Source organism: Trichosurus vulpecula, chromosome 5, assembly GCF_011100635.1.
Source record: "Trichosurus vulpecula isolate mTriVul1 chromosome 5, mTriVul1.pri, whole genome shotgun sequence".
NCBI lineage: Eukaryota > Metazoa > Chordata > Mammalia > Diprotodontia > Phalangeridae > Trichosurus > Trichosurus vulpecula.
Window position 1 is genome coordinate 137940162 of NC_050577.1, and position 13990 is coordinate 137954151.

Below are 13990 nucleotides of genomic sequence, written 5' to 3' on the forward strand. Positions count from 1 at the left end.
ATGTGACCCACAACGATCTTTACATATAGTTTAGTGGTCCCTGGTTCCATTTGAGTATGATATATCTAGTATAGATTGTTAGAATGAACAAGTACAGACCAAAATACCTGATTGTTTCTCCAGAGCAGTTTTTTCTCCTGGATCATCCAATTGGGACACCATCCCTTATACTTCATCTAGCTAACAAAATGTAAAGTGAATATTTGTCTATTAAATTTTAATATCAAAATATTGTCTTTGGGGCCCAAGTTGTCAGTTTCATTGACTATTTATTAAATTAGCAAGCTTATTAAAAACAAGCCTCTTCTTCAAATTATAATCAATTCAACAAATGTTTATGAAAGTGACTACTAATTACAAGACGTAAGAAGTGCAAAGTCCAAATAAGGTACAGTTCTTGTCCAAAAGGAGTTTATAAGTAGTAGGATAAGGCACGCATTTGCAATGGCCTCCTGGCTTTGGGCTTACTTTTCCAACTCATTCCACAACTGGCAGGTTGGGTCATCATAAGGATTGCTGTTACTACTCTTGGGTCCAGTGAACCTATGGGAGGCAATCCTCCTAAACAATGCCTCACAAGCCCCAACTTGTATCCTTTCTCTTAATAATCAGCCAGTAGATTCAGTTGTTTAGCAAATGCATGTGCTCAAAAGGCATAAGAAGAAAAGTAGTTATAAAGCCTTTCCCTCACCACCGGGGTACTCTCTCCCACCAATATGCCCAGAGACCAGGGAAGGCAGAAGAGTGGGCCCAAACTAAAGTATCATGGTAGTAAGACATACGCATTCAAGGCAACTCACAATTTGGAAACTAAGGTAACTCATAACTTTAGAATCAATCAGTAAACAATTACCAAGCACCTACCTATCAAGTGCCAGGCGCTATGTATGCTAAGTGCTAAGGATACAAAATGAGGCAAAAAAAAAAAACAGCCCCTGACCTCAAGGAGCTTACACTCTGTAAGAGAACTACAGGGCCTCAAGGCAACTCACAGCTCTAGAACTGCAGGACTGGTGCCTCAGCTAGAAGGACCAATATGCTGCTGATCTGGGTTGAACAGGTCATATGGTAACAGTTGTATTTCCTCACCAAAATATTCTGCCACTGGATTGAATTGGGAAGGTCATTCATTCAATGACTGTGCTGGTTACTCAGTTGGATCCATTAATACTGGGACGGGCTGGGGAGCCACTACCCAGTGGCTGCCACATGGGACTGGCAGGTAGCTTTGTCACTGGACAGCTGGTAAAAGCTAAGCTTTTGGGCTCTTTCTATGATGCAGAATCTTTGCTGAATCCTCTGTTCTCTTGGGCTTACTCTTCCATAGGCTGGTGCAATCATTTTCTACCTTCAGTCACTGGCTAGGCCGGGTGGCACTGTGCTCTATTAACCATGTACTTTTTAGTTAGAGTGCTACGAAGCTCTTTCAGTTAGGGTGATGAACGAGTTTAGGGTGGTCGATGCTTCTTCATTTCATCTCCCTCAGAGCAATAGCTCTGAGGTTGTTTAGCAACTCAAGAGGAAGAATTAGAAGAAAGCTTAACCTATCTTATTAGCTAGAAAGTCCCTTCCCTCATTAAGCCTCTCCATGTTGCCTTTCGTTTGATTATTTTCACATAAGTCATTTTCACTTCCCATACTCCTTTGGGAATCTTATGTAGATGAATTGCAAAGAACAAAGGTATAAATGCAGTCTATATTCTGAAGGCACTTTCATTGACTTATTGTCCTCTTCAAATGCCAAGAAGGTATTCGATCATCCCACCCTTTCTAGGGTAGGAAATATCTATTTTGCATCTTTTTTTACCCTTCAATGACTGACATTTAGTCCTGAAGACCTTCAGGTTTGCTGAAGTCTCACTGGAGGTACCCCTCTTACATATGCAAATAGTTATAATACAAGGTTTAACAAAATATGAATTAAAATGGCAACATGGTATAGAGTGCTGGGTTTAAAGTCCAGGAAGATTTGGTTCAAATCTTGCTTCTGACATTTTCTAACCAAGTCACCTCAATTGTATGTTCTTCAAGACTTCTCTACCTAGTCACAGATGGGTTAGGAACTGACTAGTTGAAATAACTAGTCCCAGGGGTGGAGCCAAGATGGCAGCTGGAAAGCAGGGACTTCTGTGAGCTCCCCACCAGGTCCCTCCAAACACCTATAAAAATAGCTCTGAACAAATTCTAGAACTGCAGAACCCAAGAAATAGCAGAGGGAAGCAGGGCTCCTACCCAGGACAGCCTGGATGGTCGCTGGGTAGGGTGTATTGCCCAGAGCTGGGAGTGGAGTGGAGCAGAGCCCAGCGTGGGCTGTGCCTAGACCAACCAGACTGGGAGCTGGGCAAAACAGGCCCTAGCACCCTGAATCAGTGAGTTGTGGCAGTTACCAGACTTCTCAACCCACAAACACCAAAGAAAACAAAAAAGATTAGTGGGAAAAATTGCAGGGGCCAGAATGAAAGGAGTTCGCAGTTTGTCCACCACCCCAGGGGCAGCGGAGGAGGTGCAGCTACAGAGCTATAACTGCAGTTGCTTCCAGCCCCAGGCCCACCTGGTGGGAGGCATTAAGTGGTGGATCTGAGCAGGAGTGCAGAGCCAGCTTAGATATGAGACCGGTCCAGGTTGGTTGTTCTTGGGGGAGGAGTAGCGCTGGTGTGGCAGAGCTGGCTGTGTAGAAATAGCTCTGAAAACAACAGCACAGCCCTTCAAGCTTGGGACAAAGTATTCTATGCTCTACAAGCAGTCACATCCCAATGAAAAACTCAAGGGTCAAGTAAGTTGGCTGGGAACATGGCCAGGCAGTGAAAATGATCTCAGATTCAGACTCAGACTTTGGAATCTTTCTTTGGTGACAAAGAAGACCAAAACATACAGACAGAAGAAGTCAACAAAGTCAAAAAGCCTACATCAAAAGCCTCCAAGATAAACATGAACTGGTCTCAGGCCATGGAAGAGCTCAAAAAGGATTTGGAAAAGCAAGTTAGAGAAATAGAGGAAAAATTGGAAGAGAAATGAAAGTGATGCGAGAAAACCATGAAAAAGAAGTCAATGACTTGCTAAAGGAGAACCAAAAGAATACTGAAGAAAATAACACCTTAAAAAATGGCAAAGGAGCTCCAAAAAGCCAATGAGGAGAAGAATGCCTTGAAAGACAGAATTAGCCAAATGGAAAAGGAGGTCCAAAAGACCACTGAAGAAAATACTGCCTTAAAAATCAGATTGGAGCAAGTGGAAGCTAGTGACTTCATGAGAAATCAAGATATTATAAAACAGAACCAAAGGAATGAAAAAATGGAAGACAACGTGAAATATCTCATTGGAAAAACCACTGACCTGGAAAATAGATCCAGGAGAGATAATTTAAAAATTATTTGACTACCTGAAAGCCATGATCAAAAAAAGAGCCTAGATAACATCTTTCAAGAAATTATCAAGGAGAATGGCCCTGATATTCTAGAGTCAGAGGGTAAAATAGAAATTGAAAGAATCCACCGATCACCTCCTTAAAAAGATCCCAAAAAGAAAACTCCTAGGAATATTGTTGCCAAATTCCAAAGCTCCCAGATCAAGGAGAAAATACTGCAAGCAGCCAGTAAGAAACAATTTGAGTATTGTGGAAACACAATCAGGATAATACAAGATCTATCAGCTTCTACATTAAGGGATCAAAGGGCTTGGAATATGATATTCCAGAGGTCAATGGAGCTAGGATTAAAACCAAGAATCACCTACCCAGCAAAACTGAGTATCATGCTCCAAGGCAAAATATGGATTTTCAATAAAATAGAGGACTTTCAAGCTTTCTCAGTGAAAAGACCAGAGCTGAATAGAAAATTTGACTTCCCAACACAAGAATCAGGAGAAGCATGAAAAGGTAAGCAAGAAAGAGAAATCATAAGGGACTTACTAAAGTTGAACTGTTTTGTTTACATTCCTACATGGAAAGATGATGTGTATAATTCATGAGACCACAGTATTAGGGTAGCTGAAGGGAATATACCTATATAGAGAGACAGAGGGCACAGGGTGAGTTGAATATGAAGGGATGATATCTAAAAAAATAAAATCAAATTAAAGGATGAGAAAGGAATATATGGAGAGAGGGAGAAAGGGAGAGATAGAATGGGGTAAATTATCTCACATGAAAGTGGCAAGAAAAAACAGTTCTGTAGGAAGGGAAGAGGGGGCAGGTGAGGGGGAATGAGTGAATCTTGTTTTCATCAGATTTGACCTGAGGAGGGAACAAAATACATACTCAATTAGGTATCTTACCCCACAGGAAGGAAGGAGGAAGGAGATAAAAAAGGGGGACGACAGGGAGGGCAGATAGGGAGAGGAGGTAATCAAAAGCAAATGCTTTCAAAAAGCGACAGGGTCAAGGGAGAAAACTGAATAAAGGGGGATAGGATAGAAAGGAGCAAAATATGGTTAGTCTTTCACAACATGAGTACTGTGGAAGGGTTTTACATAATGATACACATGTGGCCTATGTTGAATTGCTTGCCTTCTTAGGGAGGGTGGGTGGGGAGGGAAGAGGGGAGAGAATTTGGAACTCAAAGTTTTAAAAAACAGATTTTCAAAAAAAATTTTTTGCATGCAGCTAGGAAATTAGATTACAGGCAATGGGGCATAGAAATCTATCTTGCCCTATAAGAAAGTGAGGGAAAAGGGGATGGGAGGAGTGGGGTGACAGAAGGAAGGGCTGAATGGGGAATGGGGCAACCAGAATATATGCCATCTTGGAGTTGGAGGGAAGGTAGAAATGGGGAGAAAATTTGTAATTCAAACTCTTGTGAAAATCAATGCTGAAAACTAAAAATATTAAATAAATAAATAGAAATATATGGAAAAAAGAAATAACCAGTCTTGCAGTGTGTTTACTGAATAGGTTTGATTATGATTAAGGGCACAGGAGAGGTCAAACAGGGAAGAAGAGTTCCTACCGAGCTGAGAACCTCAAAGGAGGCTTTGTAGGAGAAGAGGCACTCCAATTGGTCCTTGAAGAAGAAGGCAGAAATGGGGAAAGGAAATAAATTCTAGGCTTTGGAGACAACGTGAAGCTATGGAGGCTTGAGAGGTCAGAACAATATCTGGTAAAAGTTATCATAGATTTAGAGCTGGAAGTAACCTTAGAAGCTATCTTGTTCAACTGTCTCATGTTACAGATGAGGAAACTGTCTTGCTCGAGGCTGGAGTATACAGTGCATGAAAGAAGTACTGTAAAATAAGATGAGAAAGGCAGGAGGAGCACACCTGAATTCAAGGCTAAGTAATTTATATTTTATTTTACTGGGTATTGAAGGTCCTTGAAAAGAGGAATGATTGTGCATTGTAAACACATTCTACATGAAGAATTGGGAGACAGGGTGATATAGTACAATAAAGCTTTGGACCAGAAGTCTGAAGACCTGGGTTCAGGTCCTGAGCTCTGCCTTTACTACATGTACAACCTTGCACAGGTTGCTTAGAATTATAGTATTACAGATTTAGAACTGGAAGGCACCTTAGGGATCATCGAGATGATTTTATAAATGAAGCCTAGAGAGGTTGAGTGACTTAACCAAGGTCATGCAAGATGCAATGTCATCTAGCCTGTTTTCTCGTTTGTAAAATAGTGATACAATGATACTTGCATTCTCAACTCACGGGATTTTGGTGAGGATCGTATGGCTTGTGTGCAAAGCCCTTTGTAACTATTTAAAGTGCTAGATAAATGTAAATTCTTCATATAATCAAGTGTAAGTTCACTGTAAAATAGAGCAAACTGAGTGACCCATTAATCCCAGATAATCTCGTGGAGACTCTGTGTCTATGACAAGCCATACTATTGTTAGTCCTGAGACTAAAGCTTAAAAATGCACACACTGCTCTCCCTGACATTCCAAAAGTTAAATGATATAGACTTTAAAAAAAAACTGAACCTGAATATCTTAATCATGCAGTAAAGCACTACCACTAGTAATAGCATCATAAGGTCAGTAAACGGACAATGATTTTGTTCCAGTGATATAATGAACCCAATTTAGTATACTGTATTGTCACTTGATAGCTCACTGTCTAAAATGGAATTCATCTGCCCCACCTAAACCTTTCCCTCTCCCAACTTTTCCTTTTCTACTTATGGCACCACCATCAAGTTATCTTGGTTCATAAATCTCAGTGTAATATTTGACTCTTCTCTTTTCCTTAACCCCTCTGATCCAATATGTTGATAAATTCTCTTGATTTATTTCTAGAACATCGCTCTCTCTGCCTCCTTCTCTCCATTCACACAGTGTAACAGTAAGCAAAGTGGGATTTTTTGCTGGATTTAATGTGTGATTTGACCCCCTGAAATTGATCACAGCAATGGTCCTCCGATGTGCTGCCGTGATTGTCGATACACGCAGTCACTCTAATTCAGGCCCTCATTACCTTTTGCCTGGACTATTGCAATAGTCTTCTAAATGGTCTGTTTCTAGTCTCTACCCTCTCCAATCCCTCCTTCCCACACCTGCCAAAGTAATCTTGTTCATACAGATCCAATCACATCATCAATCTTCTCAAAAACCATCAGCGGCTCCCTGTTAGTAAGGGAAAATGTAATCTTTGGTCTGGCATTCAAGGTCCTCTGTAATCTGGATCCAAAACACCTTTTCAGCCTCATTTCACATTATCCTCCTTTCCAAACTCTGCGTTGTGCCAAAACTGCACTCTTTCTCCCACTTCTCTAAATCTTTTCTATTTAAAACATATGTCATTATATTGTTTACTTTTACATCACCAAAATTTCCCCTTTATCCACCCTTCTTCCTCCCAGAGGGCCATCTCTTACAACAAAGATTTTTTAAGAGAAAGAAGAAAAAAAAATCAGGAACATTGATTATTAAATAGAAAAATCTGATATTTCTTACAATGTCCCATATCTGTGGGCTATCCTTCCCCTGCTTCTGCACAGGAGTTAGGGAAAGTAGCTTCTCATATCTTTTGTTTTCTTTGGGACTAACCTTGTTCTTTGTAGTTTTGCTACATTCATTTTTGATTGTTTTGTGGTTGTCCTTTTATTTACATTGTTGTGGTCATTGTGCAGTGTAGAATATATTGGGCTTCTGACTGCTTATTTCACTCTGCATCAGTTCATATAAGTCTTTCCGTGCTTCTCTGAATTCATCATACGTGCTCTCCCATATAGTACAGCAATATCTCATTATAATTAAGTACCACAATTTGTTTAGCCATTCCTTAAATGATAGATATCTGCTTCCAGTTCTTTGCTACCACAAAAAGTGCTGCTATAAATCTTGTTGTAAATGGAACCTTTCTTCTTGTCAGTGACTTCTTTAGGATACATGCCTCGCAGTTGAATCTCTGGGTCAAAGGGTATGAACATTTTAGCCATTTTATTTGCATAATTTCAAATTGCTTTTCAGAATGGTTGAACTAATTGACAGCTCCATTAACAATGCATTAGTGTGCCTGTCTTTCTACAACTGCTCCAAAATTATTTATTCCTACTTTTTTGTCATCTTTGCCAATTTGCTGGGTATGAGGTGAAACCTCAGGGTTGTTTTGATTTGCATTTCTCTTATTATTAGTTATTTGGAGCAGTCTTTCATACAGATGTTGATAGTTTTCAATTCTTCTTTGTCTCTCACTCTCTTCTAAACTCTATGTAATCTAGCTTCTAACCTTATCATTCAACTGAAACTGCTTTCCCAAAGTTATTAATGGTCTCTTAATGGACAAATTCAGTGGCCTTTTTTCAGTCCTCGTCCTTCTTGACCTCTGCAGAATTTGACACTGTTAATCACTTTCTCTTCCTGGATAGTCTCTTCTTTATGGGATCTCATGACTCTTTTCTCTCCTGGTTCTCAAATCTGCCTGTTTCTTCTCAATTCCCTATTTTCCCTTTTCATTTGTGCCATACCCATTAATTGTGGGTGTGCCCCAAGGCTCCATAATGGGGTTCTTCTGCTTTTGTCCTCTACTATCTCACTTGATGAGTTTATCAGCTACCATGAGTTCAATGCAAATGATTCCCAGATCTAGATATATAGCCCTAACCTCTTTCCTATGCTCCAGTCACAATCTCTGCCATTTTGGATATCTCAAACTGGACATTTCATAGGCATCTAAAACTCAACATGTCTAAAGCAGAATTCATTTTCTTCACATCCCCCTCCCAATGCCACCTACAACTATTCCTTCTTCCTAACTTGCATATTACTGTCCAGGGTAATGTCATCCTCCCAGTCACCCAGATTGGCAACCTTAGCTTCCCTTCCACTCCTCACTCTCATTCACTCTATATATCAAATCCATTGCCAAACCTTGTCATTTCTTCCTTCACAACATTAGTCGTATATGTCTCCTCTCCACTCACAAAGCTGCTACCCTACTCTAGGTTATGATCACCTCACTCCTGGATTATTTCAATAATCTCCTGGTTTGTCTTCCTGCTTCAAGTCTTACTTTATTCCAATCCATTCTCCTCAGGATGGATTGCTAATCAGCTACCAAAGTGATTTTTCTAAAGCAGTGATCTGCCCATATCACCCCCATAGACATACTCAATACATTGAGCTGGCTCCCTCTTACCTCTAGAATCAATTATAAACTCTTCTGTTTGTCATTTAAAGCTCTTCATAGCACAGCCTCTTTCATCTTTCCAATCTTATTATACATTCCTTCCCCCCCCCCCCCACATACTCCATGATCTAATTACTTTAGTCTAACTCATACATGACACTGTACCTCCTGGGTCTGTGACTTTGCACTGGTTGGCCTCCATGCCTGGAATGCCCTCATTTCTCATCTCCACTTCCTAGCTTTCCTGGCTTTCTTTAGAAATCAGCTAAAATCCAAGCTTCTATAGGAGGCCCTTCTTGGGCCCCTAGATTTCCCTCTGAGATTAATTTCAATCAATTATGTAGCTATCTTGTATTTATGTAGTTATTTACATGTTGTCTCCCTAATTGTAATAAATAAATGGAGCTTACCATAAAATGATAAGTCATATCTATCTAAAACCACAAGCAAGCATTATCTGTAATGGGGACAAACTAGAAGCCTTCCCAATACAATCAGAAGTGAAACAAGAATTCCCATTATCACCTCTACTAGTTAATATTGTACTAGAAATGTTAGCTACAGCAACAAGAAAGGAAAAAGAAATTAAAGGAATTAGAATAGGAAATGAGGGAACAAAACTAATACTCTATGCATGCAATGTTATACTTAGGAAATCCTAGAGAATCAACCAAAAAAACTACTTGAAATTATTAACAACTATAGCAAAGTTGAAGGATACAAAATAAACTCACATAAGTCATCAGCATTTAAGTATATTACCAACAAAGTCCAATAGCAAGACATACAGAAATTCCATTTAAAATAACTGTAGACAATATAAAATATTTGGGAGTCTACCTGCCAAGACAAACCCAGGAACTATATTAACACAACTATAAAACACTTTAAAAAAAACTTGGACTGTGCTTTGTATTATTTACTTACTTGTATACTTATTCTTTTTTTCTCTTTTTTAATTTATTTTTTTCTTCTTAGTTTACGACATTCAGTTCCACGAGTTTTTGATTTTCAAATTTTCTCTCCCTCTCTTTCCTCCCCCCTCTTCCCAAATTGGCATGCAATCTGATATAGGTTCTACATATACCTTCACATTAAACTTATTTTCACAATAGTCAAGTTGTAAAGAAGAATAATAACCAATGGAATGAACTATGAGAAAGAAGAAACAAAACCAAAAAAAGAGAAAAAAGAGAGAGAGAGCAAATAGTTTGCCTCAATCTTCATTCAGACTCCATAGTTCTTTCTCTGGATATGGACAGCTCTTTCCATCATGAGTCCTTTGGACCTGTCGTAGAATCTTGCATTGCTGGGAGGAGCCAAGTCTATCAAAGTTAATCATCACAGACACTGTGTGTATCTGTAATCATGTATAATGTTCTCCTGGTTCTGCTCCCCTCATTCAGCATCAGATCATGTAAATCTTTCCAGGTTATTATGAAGTCCATCTGCTCCTCATTTCTTATAGCACAATAGTATTCCGTTACATTCCTTTACCACAACTTGTTTAGCCACTCCCCAATTGATGGGAATCACCTTGATTTCCAATTCTTTGTCACCACAAAAAGCTATAAATATTTTTGTATGCATGGGACGTTTTCCCACTTGTATGATCTCTTTGAGATAGGCCTTGAAGTGGTTCTGGGTCAAAAAGTATGCACATTTTTATAGTCTTTTGGGCATAGTTCCAAATTGCTATCCAGAATGGCTGGATCACTTCACAGTGCCACCAGCAATGTAACAGTGTTCCTATTTTCCTACATTTTCTCCAGCATTTATCATTTTCCTTTTTTTCATGTTAGCCAATCTGACAGGAGAGATGTGGTACCCAAGAGTTGTTTTGATTTACATTTCTCTAATCAATAGTGATTTAGAGCATTTTTTTCATATGACTATAGATATCTTTAATTTCTTCCTCTGAAAACTGCCTGTTCATATCCTTTGACCATTTATCAATTGGGGAATGACTTGTAGGCTTATACATTTGACTCAGTTCCCTGTATATTTTAGAGATGAGGGCTTTGTCAGAGACACTGGTTGTAAAAATTCTTTCCCAATTTTTTGCTTCCCTTCTAATCTTGGTTGCATTGACTTTGTTTGTACAAAAACTTTTCAATTTAACATAATCAAAATTATCCATTTTTGCATTTAGTAATGCTCTCTATCTCTTGTTTGGTAATAAATTCTTCCCTTCTCCATAAATCTGACAGGCAAACTATTCCTTGCTCTCCCAAATTGCTTATAGCATCAGCCTTTATATCTAAATTGTGAACCCCTTTTCACTTTATTTTGGTATATAGTATAAGATATTGGTCTATGCCCAGTTTCTGCCATACTATTTTCCAGTTTTCCCAGCAGTTTTTGTAAAATAGTGAGTTCTTATCCCAGAAGCTGGACTCTTTGGGTTTATCAAAGAGTAGATTACTATAGTCCTTGACTACTGCATCTTTATTAAACATTTTTTACACAAATAAAGTCAGATCTAAACAATTGGAAAAATATTAATTGCCCATGGGTAGGCTGAGCCAATATAATGAAAATGATAATTCTACCTAAATTAATCTATTTATTCAGTGCCATACCAATCAAACTATCAAAAAATTATTTTATAGAGCTAGAAAAAAATACTAAAGTTCATTTGGAAAGCGAAAGTTCAAAGATATCAAGGGAATCAAAGAAAAAAATGCAAAAGAAGGTAGTCTAGACATACCAGATCTAAAACTGTATCATAAAGCAATATTATCAAAACAATCTGGTACTAGCTAGGAAACAGAGTGGTGGATTAGTGGGATAGATTAGGTACAAATTACATTATAGTAAATGACATAAGTGATCTAGTATGTGATAAACTCAAGGATCCAAGCTTTTAGAACAAAACTCATCATTTGACAAAAACTGCTGGGAAAACTGGAAAACACTATGGCAGAAACTAGATATAGCCCAACATCTCACACCATGTACCAAGATAAGGTCAAAATGGGTACATGATTTACACATAAAGGGTAATGCCATAAGCAAATTAAGAGAGCATGGAATAATTTATCTGTCAGATTTATGGATAAGGGAAGAATTTGGGACCAAAGAAGATATAGAGAGCATTACAAAATGTAAAATGTATCATTCTGATTACATAAAAATTAAAAAGTTTTTGCACAAATGAAATTAATTCAACCAAAATTGTAAGGAAAGCAGAAAATTGGGGAGGGAGGGGTTGTTATAAGTATCCTGATATAGGCTTCATTTCTCAAATATATAGAGAACTGAGTCAAATTTATAAAAATACAAATCATTCTCCAACTGATAAATGGTCAAAGGATATGACCAGGCAGTTTTCATACAAAGAAACCAAACTATCTATAATCATACAAAAAATGCTCTAAATCATTATTGATGAGAGGAGTAGAAATTAAGACAATTCTGAGGTATCATCTCATACCTATCAGAGTGGCTAATATGACAAAAAAGGAAAATTTTGGATGTTAGGGGGAATGTGGAAAAACTGGGACACTAATGTACTGTTAGTAGAGTTGTGAACTGATCCAACCATTAGGGAGAGCAATTTGGAACTACACCCAAAGGGCTATAAAACTGTGTATACCCTTTGATTCAGTAATACCACTGCTAGATCTCTATCCCAAAGACATCCCCAAAAAAGGAAAAGGAGTTATTTGTACAAAAATATTTATAGCAGTTCTTTTTGTTGTGGCTAAGAACTGGAAATCAAAATTATGTCCATAAATTGGGGAATGGCTAAACAAGCTGTAGTATATGACTGTAATAAAATATTATTTTTGTGTAAGAAATGACGAGCAGGATGATTTCAGAAAAACCTGAAAAGACTTACATGAACTGATGCAAAGTGAAATGAGCAGAACCTGGAGAACTTTGTGTATGGTAACAGAAATACTGTTTGCTAAAGAATTATGAATGACTTAGCTATTCTCAACAACACAATGATCCAAAACAATCTCAAAGGACCTACAGAGAAAGAACTGATATTAATTGAATACAGAGGCTGAAGCATGATGTTTTTTCATTTTCTTTCTTTCATTTTTTCTTTTATTTGAGTCTTCTTGTGCAAAATGACTAATATGGAAATGTTTTACATAATTGCACAAGTATAACCTATATCTGACTGCTTACCATCTCAGGGAGGAGGGAAGCGAGGGAGGGATAGAATCTGGAACTCAAGACTTCAAATAAAAATCTCTAAAAAATTGGAGAAGAAATAAATCTATCTAAAAGGTGACAACTTAAGTAAAAAACCAAGAATGATGAAAAAAATAAAAATCTTTTTCCACAGAAAACTTGGGGAAATTAAGGAACTATATTATTCTTTATATAGTATTAAGGAAATAAAAAGCTTTGATTCTGTCCTTGTTACAAAAAAATGTAAATTTTTCCTGTGACTTAAATGCTGAAGTAGAAGCTGGTGGGAATCCTGGAAATGAATAGCCTCGAAAGATGTGTTGGCTCCACATTGCTTAAATAAAATCTGGGGAATATTAATAGGGCAAATTGGGAGGATGGGAGACTTTTTTCTGAACTGTTTGCAAATGGTTTCTCCACTAACTATAGATCTCTCCATCCAGCAGGTGCTCACAAAATAGTGATTAACCTAAACATAGGCACCTTTCCTCCCAATTCACTTATTTTGTGTTCCTCCTAGGAACTGAAGGTAAAAAGCAGTGTCCTTCAAGGCAGCTGAGACTTTAATGAGGGTGAGTCATAGTACTTAGGGAGGCAAACCTATTTATTTTTATTACACAACACTTTTAACTGGGCCCATTTTAAAAAGGCCAAATGACAGATAGGGGCCAAGATTAGATGCCTCTTTGGTAGACTGACTGAGCATGCTCCTGACAGAGTAAAGGTTTTAGAAGAGCATGCAGTCTTCTCTTACAGCTCATAATAGCCAACAATTGAGGGGGCAGGTGGAGGGTGGGGAGGGTTGGTGACAGAGAACCAACAATAACAAAAATAACCTCCCTAAAAGAGTTTCTTACACACACACACACACACACAGGCACACGCACACACACGCACACACACACACACACATACACACACACTATAAAAAGGTCACTGAAACTTCTCTTCAGACTAAAATGTGTGACATAGACTTTTGTACTGTTAAGCTTTTTAGTTAGCTGAAATAGAAAAGAAAGAAGGGGGTGGGGAGGGAACAAGTATTTGGGGGATAACCAAGCTACTGTATTTGGGAGGGGCCATGTACCATGTTTCTCTTCTCTCTTTCCTAAACTGGCCAGTTAAATGGTATGCTATTTCTCAATGACAGCGTCAATATGATGGGCTTAGAGCAAAATGGAATTATGCCTCTTTTCTCTAATTCATTTTCTATTACAGTGGTAAGTTTAATGACTATTAAACTAAACTGCATTCATTAGAGAGAAACTTCCTT